Here is an 8,989-nt window from a genome sequence, read left to right as displayed (position 1 = left end):
CAGTATGTACCACAACATGGTTCTTTTATGTGGGATGACTCTGAAAACTGACTGATCTCCACTCCCTTGGATTTGAAGAGATGTTTTGTTTTGCACTTGGGAACCTATAAGGCTGAAGCAATTTTATGGATGGTGACACTGTGATTGAAGTGTTATTTAATGTTGTAGAAATTGTTAAATACACTTAGCTTAAACTGGAACTGCCTGTTATTAAAGGCTGGTTTCCCCATGTCAGTTCCATAAGCTCTGCTAGAAACACTCTGGGTTCGCTCCTGCCTTGGTGGGAACTAGAGGGAATCGTCTCCTGCTGCCCTTGGCTCCAGACTGGTTTTTCTGGGGAGGGGACGTGGAATTGGTTTGTTTGCTGTTGAGAAGGGAGCCAGGCCAGTTCTCAGGGAACGAGAACTTCCAGCATCTTCCCAGCCCAACCCAGGCTGCTGCCCTGTTCCAGCCTCTGTTCTCCTGGAGGCCCTGCATGTTTGACTCTAAAGCAGGCCGGGAGCAGCAGCTGAGGCAGAGGACAGCCTGGGCTGGGCAGATGCTGGGAGCAGAGCACCAGAGGCCTCTACTGGCTCCCTCCTCAGCAGCAAACAATCAGTCCCCACCCGCACCCGGGGACAGCAGCCTAGAGTCAAGGGCAGTGCCCAGTGGGAGTTTCTGTTTTTTCTCTTTCTAGGGTGAGCAGGGACCTCGGAGTGTTTCTAGCAGAGCAGTTGGAACTGAATTGGGGAACCAGCTTTTAATAACAGGCAGCTCAAGTTCAGACTAATTTTGTTACAATTTTCTTTATAATGTAAAATAATTCAAAAGTAAATGGGCAGGAATTATTGTAACTCTTTTCTCCCGGTCATAGAAAGAAACGGCTTTCTGGCTTTTCATGATACAGGAGTCAGGTTCGTTCACTGTTCAGAAGCAACATGCTCAGAAGCCTGTTGTGTTTCATTTCTTAGGTTCTGCTGCCGTCATGTAGCCATTTCCTTCCCCTCCTTTCTGTCCAAAGCACAGAGCCCAGTTCCTCCAGGGCAGGGGCGGCTCTAGGCACTAGCAAAACAAGCTGGTGCCTAGCGTGGCAAAATCTAGGGGGCGTCCCCTGCAGCCGGGGGGGCAGCAGGCTGGGCCCCGGGACGACTGGACCTGCCGCAGGCATGACTGCGGAGGGGGCGCTCGTCCCGCGGCTCGCCTGGACCTCCCGCAGGCATGACTGCGGTAGCTCAAGCGGAGCCGCCGGACCCGCGAACCGTCCGCAGCCGCGGGAGGTCCAGCCGAGCCACGCGGGACCAGCGGTCCCTCTGCAGTCATGACTGCTTGGGGCGGCCAGAAAGGTAGAGCCGCCCCTGCTCCAGGGAGAGAAGGACATCTTTCTTCTTTCCTTCCTCAACAGCCCCCTTCCTTGGAGAACCCTTTGCTGGGGTCTGGGTGGGGAACAGTCATTTCTGAGGATTAATTTCACACCATATTTGGTGTTGTTGTATAGATTTTACAGCCAGATTAGATCACTATGTACCTCTGCTCTGACCTGATTCAGAACAGAGTCCAGAGAATTTTAACCAGTGACTCCTACACCCACCCCAAGATCTTCTGGCTGAACGAGGAGGGTTCATTCAGAAAGTCATCATTTTGGGATGTAAAGGTGGGAAATGATGGGGAAATTGGCCCCTCTTTCAAGTTTAAATGTTGTAACTTCTACATCTAGATCGGGGTGGCCAACCTGAGCCAAACGTGCACCTTTGTATGCAACTGCTGAGTCAATTGTGAACCTTGCTACCATTATCATTATTCCTTTGACATAATGATGGTGATGAACACTTGGCTCTATATCCCAGTGTGTCCTGGACGTCTACAGGCTGCATTAGCCAATCCAACCATTCGGCACTTGCACATGGGCACCTCTGTATTGTGCTGAGTATTGTACAGTTATGAAAGCCTGATAGATGCTGATAGTTTCCCCTTTTTTTAACCAGCACTAATACCAGGCCAGGGCAGGGCTGGGAAGAGGGCAAAAGCAGCAAGTTTCCCCTAGTCTGTCTGTCTAGTTTCTCCTCTGCACAGCTTGCACTTTTTTTTGCTGTGAGCCTGAGGGCCCAGGGTTCAAGTCTCTGGTCAGGTAATAAACTACTCACTATATCTTAAACTGTTTTTCTAGAATCCTCTTTGGTGTTACTTTTTCTCTTCAAGACTTTGCCTTTTTTAAGAAGGGCCTTTGTGTGTGGGGGATTGAAGGGGCAACTTCCTGACATCCCCTCTGTCCTTGCAGCCTGGAGGAATAAAGGCCTCTGGGCATAGAGCATGTTCCTCCCCTGCACTTGCACCCCCCAGAATGTCCTGCTGGATCCCCAAACGACAACGCTCTTCAGCCCAAACCCATGTCCCCTCTATTCCCAGTGCCCCTCAGTCCCAACCCTCAGTCCCTCCTATGCTCACTGCTCCTCACTTCCAACCAGAGCCTACTCCTCTTCACCCTTCTCCTCTGTCTCAACCCACTGCCCCCTCCTATTTCCAGTGCCCCTCAATCCCAACCCACTGCCCCCTCCTATTTCCAGTGCACCTCAATCCCAACCCATGGCTCACTCCAGCAGCAGGTGCTTCAGACCCCCTCAGGAAGATTTTCTTGCAAGGTTTCGTGTATGAGTCAGCATGTTGGAAATATGTTGGATTGCTTGCCGAAATGATCACGTTTGGCTGGTGTTGGATTCCCAGTCTCCTTGTTATTGGAGCAGGAGTAAAATAAAGGGTTGTTGTCCTTGTTGTGGGAATCGAGGGCAGCACAACTGTGCTTGGCAGACCCCGATTGAGGGACTCACCCTCAATTCAATAGCACTTGCTAGGCAGGGGACATGGGTTCCAAAGCCAAGTGGGCCGGGGCCTGGGTCCCTATACTAAAATTTATGTGTTAGAGCAACTTTAGAACAGGGTGGCTGTGGAGGGATGGGTGAGTCCCTAGACAACATAATGAGTATGGTGCCTTCTTATTTCCCCCCTTTTCCACCCAGGATGGCAGATGAACTGTACAGAGGCACCTCTGGGCTTGCACTGACTAAGGACAACAGCTGTGAGTGAGGTGCAGAGAGGGGATGGCTCATGTTAAAGGACTTTTGGTTGCTGGACTTACGGGCCGTAGGGAAAAGGACACTGCCCAGATTATCTGGGGTTGGGTCTTTTCCTCATGGTTTATGTTTATGTGTTGGGGCTGCTGACATGACTTCTGCTAACCCTGGGCTTACTTTGCAATGTAGACATACCCTGAGATGGCATCTATACTGTGATAAAAGCCCTGTGGCCCGGCTGGCCTGGATCGTCTGACTTGGACTCCTGGGGATCAGACTGGAGCCCAGGCTCGGAGACCCTCACCCCTCGTGGGGTCTTGGAGGCTGGGCCTGGCCCAAGTTTCTACACTGTAATTTTATAACCCTGCAGCACAAGCCCCACAAGCCTCAATCAGCTGACCCAGGGTTTGAGAATAGTGATTTGGGTGTGTTAATGGCAGGGCAGACATGCTTGGGCTGTGGGGTGGTAAACTTGCAGCGTAGACATCTCGGCTCAGGCTCAATACCGGGCTCTGGACCCCACAAGGTTGGGAGGGAGTTTAGCAAGTGAAACAGATAAAATGGCAGTGGAGTATTACCATGGACTCCATGGCATTTCTCCATTGGTCTATCTGCTTTGGGGCAGGGACAATAACATGTTTGCTGCATTTGTTATTTCAAAGGGTGGTTTAGGATTTTCATTCTCACACATGGTGCACAAAGCAGGACTCAACCCTCGGTGGAAAGTAAATGAGCTGCCAACAGGTTCTGGCAGCCACAATGAGCCATTTGGTGTGAGAGCCCAGACCTGCCCCTGTCCCAGAGGGAGGGGGTCATCTGTGACAGGCTGGAACACCTACCTATCAGCTCTTAACTCCCAACTTTCAGTAACTCTATTATCAGTGCCTGTGAGTGTAATTTAAACCATAGGAATAGCCCTACTGGGATAGACCATTGGTCCACCTAGCTCTGAATCTTGTTTTCTGACAGTAGCCAATGCCAGGTGCCCCAAGAGTTACTTAACAAGGCACCAGTGGGAATTGAACCCAGGATCTCCTTTTTACAAAACAGGCGCTGCAGCAAGATAAGCCATGGTGCCTGCCCACACCCAAAAGACAGTGCCTGCCCACACCTGACTCCCTGCCATCCCCACCAGGGCCTTTGCATGTGTTTGGATTCTGCAAAGCAGAGGAGCAGGTGAGGTTTTCCTTGCAAGCTGTGTGTGTGTGTGAATCTTTGGCCAGGTCTGCACTACAAAGTTATTTCAGCATCATTATATTGCTCAGGTGTATGAAAAACAAACAACGCTCCCTCAGTCAGCAGCTTTTGGCTGGTGCACACACTGCAATGCCACGTCTGGCGACAAAACTGCCCTGTTTTGGTGACAAAATAAAACCACCTCGACAAGAGGCCTAGAGCTTTTTGCAGCAAACTTAAAGCAACAAATTGTCATTGTAAATGCTGCTGGTCATTATATCACCATAACTGGTCTCCACCAGTATCCCACCATGCCTGCTATGAACTCTTCTGCCCTGCATTCCTGCTACAGAGGGTAAAGCCCTTCCCCTTTCATAGCTCCAGAAAGTGGGATTAGATTGATATAACTGCATTGCCAGCCTAAGTAATCTAATTACACCCACCTAATTTTGTAGTGTAGACCTGTCCAAAGAATCACACACACACCTTGGGAGCAAAACTTCACCTGCTCCTCTGCTTTACAGAAGCCAAACATGCACAACACTTGTCAGGGCCCAGTGGGGATTGGCAGAGAGTTAGGTGTGGACAGACACAATGCTTTTATTAGTAGCAGGCACCCTAGCTTAGCTGGTTAAAACCCATGTTTTTGTAAACAGGAAATCCTGGGTTCAACTCCCAGTGGTGCCTTGGGGAGTGGCTTTTGGGGCACCTGGTATTGGCTACTGTCAGAAGACAAGATTCAGAGCTAGATGGACCTATGGTTTAAATTACACTTACAGGTATTGATAACAGAGTTACTGAAAGTTTGGGTGTTAAGAGCTGATAGGTCAGTGGTCCAGTCCCCTCAATGCGGTTTTACCATTTCCACTTGCTAAACTCCCTCCCAAACTCTATAAAATTACAGTGCAGACATATGGGCTTGAGCCCAACCTCTGAGGCCCCATGAGGGGTGAGGGTTTCTGAACCCAGGCTTCAGCGTGAACACAAATATCGGCACCACAGTTTTTAGCCCCTCAGCTTTACACCCAGGAGCCCAAGTCAGATGACCCAGGCCAGCCCTGCTGCCATCCTTATCCCAGGAGAGATGGACTCTAAGGGTACGTCTCCACTGCAATTTAAGTCCAGGTGTGGCACGCTGTGCTCAAAGCAGCACCCTGGAAGCCCCATATTCACCACTCTCATATAATGGTGACATGGTTTGTACAAAGTCTGCCTTGTGAGGTATGATTTCAAAAGTCTTGATCTGTTGAACATTAATATCGTGTTGGATTGTGTGTGCTCGCATTGGTTGGGAAGTTATGAAGTTTTGTTCTGTGTGCGTTACTGAGATATGTTATAGGTTGGGAAATGCCCACCACCAGCCTTTCAGGTGCGACAGTGGAGGAGCCAGACTCACTGCTGGCCCATTGAAGGTATCCACACTCCCAAGGACTATCCCAGGAACCGTGTACAATGCAGACTTCTCCGAGATAGCACAGAGACAATGGACACTGCTTGACTCACATTGTAGCAAAGGAGCTTCCTAGCAAGTTGGAAGGAAACTATGAAAGAGGGGAAGAGACATCATGACTTGGCCTCTTTCCCCCACAACTCAGCAGCTGGAAACACACCTGGAGGACAAAGACTGGACTGAACTGATTCAGAAATCAGAAGAGAATAATAACAATAATACTTTCAAACCAAAGTCCCCAACCAGACTAGTATTGGTTTTTCAGCAGAAAATTTTCAGTTTGGGGAATTTTGTTTTCTAAGTCATACCTTGCCAAGGGAAGCAGGGAGAAAATGTTTGAGTTGCCTCCTTCAGAACAGCTTGGCCTAGCCACTAGCTCTGGTTCACTGTTCTGGCCTTGCTCGGGTTGAGGGTATTTTAATAATTTGGGCAGGTCCCAGGGTGTTTGGGGGAGATGATGAGGATGTTACCTTTTGAGACAAAAATTAAGAAATACAGGACTAGAGAATTTTTTTTTTTTTTAGAAATCTGGGATTTAGACATTTTATTTAAAGCAAGGTGGGGTCTGAGTTTCTGAAGGTTTTTGTTTGCAAGAAGCAATATTGTTTGATCTGTCATTGTACCAAAGGGGGACATGGATGTCTATAAAGGAGGGGTAAAGACTAAATGCATCCAATGAGGATGGGATTTGAACCCATGCATGCAGAGCACACTGGATTAGCAATCCATTACCTTAACCACTCAGCCACCTCATCTGAGGTGTCAAGAAACAAAGAGGAGGAGGAATCTAAGGCCGAAAGAGCTAGGGACAATAAGGCATTTTTAAATACTAAGTGGAAGCAGGGGTTGAATGATCTCCCCACCTCACATCTAGTGAGGAGCTGGGGGAAAGACTTCAGGAACAGATCATGTTTGCATAGACACACCTACTCTACCCAGGTATGCAGCATGATGGGGCCACTTTCCCAAAATGACCAGTTTTGGCTGGTGTTGGGTTACAAATCACTTTAGGATTGAATGGAATGAAATGTTATTATCCTTCCTGCATGACTGAAGGGCAGCTGAACATACCTAGTCGGTCCTGATGGAGGGGTAGGTGGGTGAGGAATAGCTTTTATTAGACTTCATAGAAGTGATTGAGAGCATCATCCTAAAACAGTGGTCCCCAAACATTTCACAGTGTGCCCTCTTATCCATGGCTGTGGACCCTCGGAAGCCGCGGTCAAGAACCGAGGCTGGGAGTGGGGCTGTTGCTTGCTGGGGAGAGGGGTGCAGACCTGGGTAAGGGGGTCGAGGCCGAGCTGGGATCCAGAGGCCCAGGCTGAGGGTGGGGTTGGGGAAGAGCAGGGACAGAGTGGGGCTGAGTGCTGCTACCTCCATGGGGGCTGGCTCAGGCCCTGAGGTGCCCCCATGAATGTTCCTCTGTGTCCCCCTAGGAGTCATGCCCCATATTTTGGGGATCACTGAACCCTACTCGCTAATCAGGGGCTAGTCCAGGGAAAGGGAGAACAAGTGCGGGGCCCCCAGCACTGGAACCATGTGAAGGGGCTGCAGGAGAGGGGCAATGGCTGGTGGCACAGGGAGTTAAGGTCAAAGGGGGCACAGGAGGGGGCAGGAGTTAGGGGTGAAGGAGGTGCAAGGTTTGGGAGTGCAGGAGCTAGCAGTAAAGGGAGAGTGGGGATCGTCCAGGGGCAATGGGGAAGTGCCAAAGTACAAGCTTTGCCCAGGGCATCATTTTCCCTAATGCTGATCTGAGCAAACAATTGGAAATGACCATTCAGTGAGAACAGAACCATAGTGTAGCTTCCTAGAACAAACGCTCCTTGAGTGGGGTGATCCACAGGGAGTAGCTCAAGCCTCCAAAGTGCCTGGCCAGGGGCAGGACATTAGCACAGCAAGGGAGGGGTGTGGCAGTGACATCACAAAGGCTTTTTGCAGGACCTCACACTATTGGTCAAAAGTGGTGGGGAGGTGGTGACCTCACAGAGAGATGCTGACATCAGCCAGGCAGGACAGGGGTGAGGGGCCAGGGAAACCTCAGAGACCCCTGTGGCTTTGCTTCAGCAAGTCTCCTTCTCGAGGTCTCTTTTTGAGAACTGAGAGAGTATTCGGGTTCACGTACGTGAGTGCCAGGAGGAACCACTTTCGAGTTTCCTCCTTCCCTTTTCCTGATTTTACTAGAAAACAGCTGTCTCTGTTTAGAAGGTAAGAGCCTCCTCGTGGTTTGAAACCTGTTCAGTCTGATCCATCTGGTGAGGGTTGAATTCTAGGCATGGAAAACACAAGCTTAAGGAGGCAGAATTTTATTCCACACCTGGGATTTTGTCCCATAGAATCACTGGGGACATTAGGGTTTGTCCTTTTTGTTTCACCTTTTCCTCCATCCATCCCTTCCTCCTATCTCTTTGTCTCTTGCTTCTTTTGTCCTTTCACCTGTTCCCCTCCCAACAGCAGGAGCAGGGTGTGTGGGTGTGGGTGTGTTGCGGGGGAGTGCTCTGCAGCTCCCACTGTGGGAGGTCCACCCAAAAATGTGGGCCTGAAATAGTGCTGGGGCAGTGATCCCCACCAGTGACCTGGGCCATCCTTTGGGCTCTCTGGTGAGAACCCCCAGCCTCCCATCCTCAGTCTCTACCCTGATTGGCTGAGCAGGGGGTTATTGACAGGGAGGAGACTCGGGTCCCTGTTGTTCTCTTTTAAGACCAAGTAAATAAGTCATAGCCAGTTATATGTTTGATTAATTTTGCTGCTTCTCTGCATTAATTGTCTCTGAGCAGTTCATGATTCTTCTAACATTCCAGTTCTCCTAAAATACTTGCTTAATAATTACTGTGCACTGTTGTTGGTCTGGAGCACTTTATTCAGGTCATTCAATGTCTGAAATTCAAGATTCGATGGTTAATTTGAAAATCAGGGCTCTTGGGTCCTATTCCCAACTCTGCCACTGACTGGCTGTGTGACCTACGACAAGTCAATTCTCCTTTCTCAGCCTTAGCTTCTCCCTCTTTCAAGTAGGGATAATACTGATCCGCTCCTACCTACCTCACAGTGGGTGGAGGATGGGGATCCATTGGAGAGTGTCACTGGGAGTAGTGCATAATATGAGGTGTCCTATCACGTTTACTCCTATTAGATTATGACATAATAGAATAGCTGAAATAGTCCATTTGATTTGTATTTTTTTATTTTGAAATTATTAAGAGCAGCAACTACTTAGCTCAGACTGAAGCATCTTATCTAATTTTTGAGATCTAAGTGTCTCCTCTTTGTGTGCGATGAGACAATTTAACACACTCTGACAAACAGGACATGCTTTTGTTTT

At 49.2% G+C, this 8,989-nt stretch overlaps 1 non-coding gene across 1 annotated transcript; it reads right to left on the bottom strand.

Moving 5' to 3' along the window:
• Positions 1-6,343: 6,343 nt before the first annotated feature.
• Positions 6,344-6,425, bottom strand: TRNAS-GCU. The gene has a single exon. It is a non-coding gene; the product is annotated as a tRNA-Ser (tRNA).
• Between the last annotated feature and the right edge of the window lie 2,564 nt (positions 6,426-8,989).

The sequence above is a fragment of the Mauremys reevesii genome, linkage group 4 (genome assembly GCF_016161935.1).
Source record: "Mauremys reevesii isolate NIE-2019 linkage group 4, ASM1616193v1, whole genome shotgun sequence".
NCBI classification, from domain to species: domain Eukaryota; kingdom Metazoa; phylum Chordata; order Testudines; family Geoemydidae; genus Mauremys; species Mauremys reevesii.
Note: the sequence above shows the minus strand (reverse complement) of the source record. Positions and strands in the feature narration are given on the sequence as shown.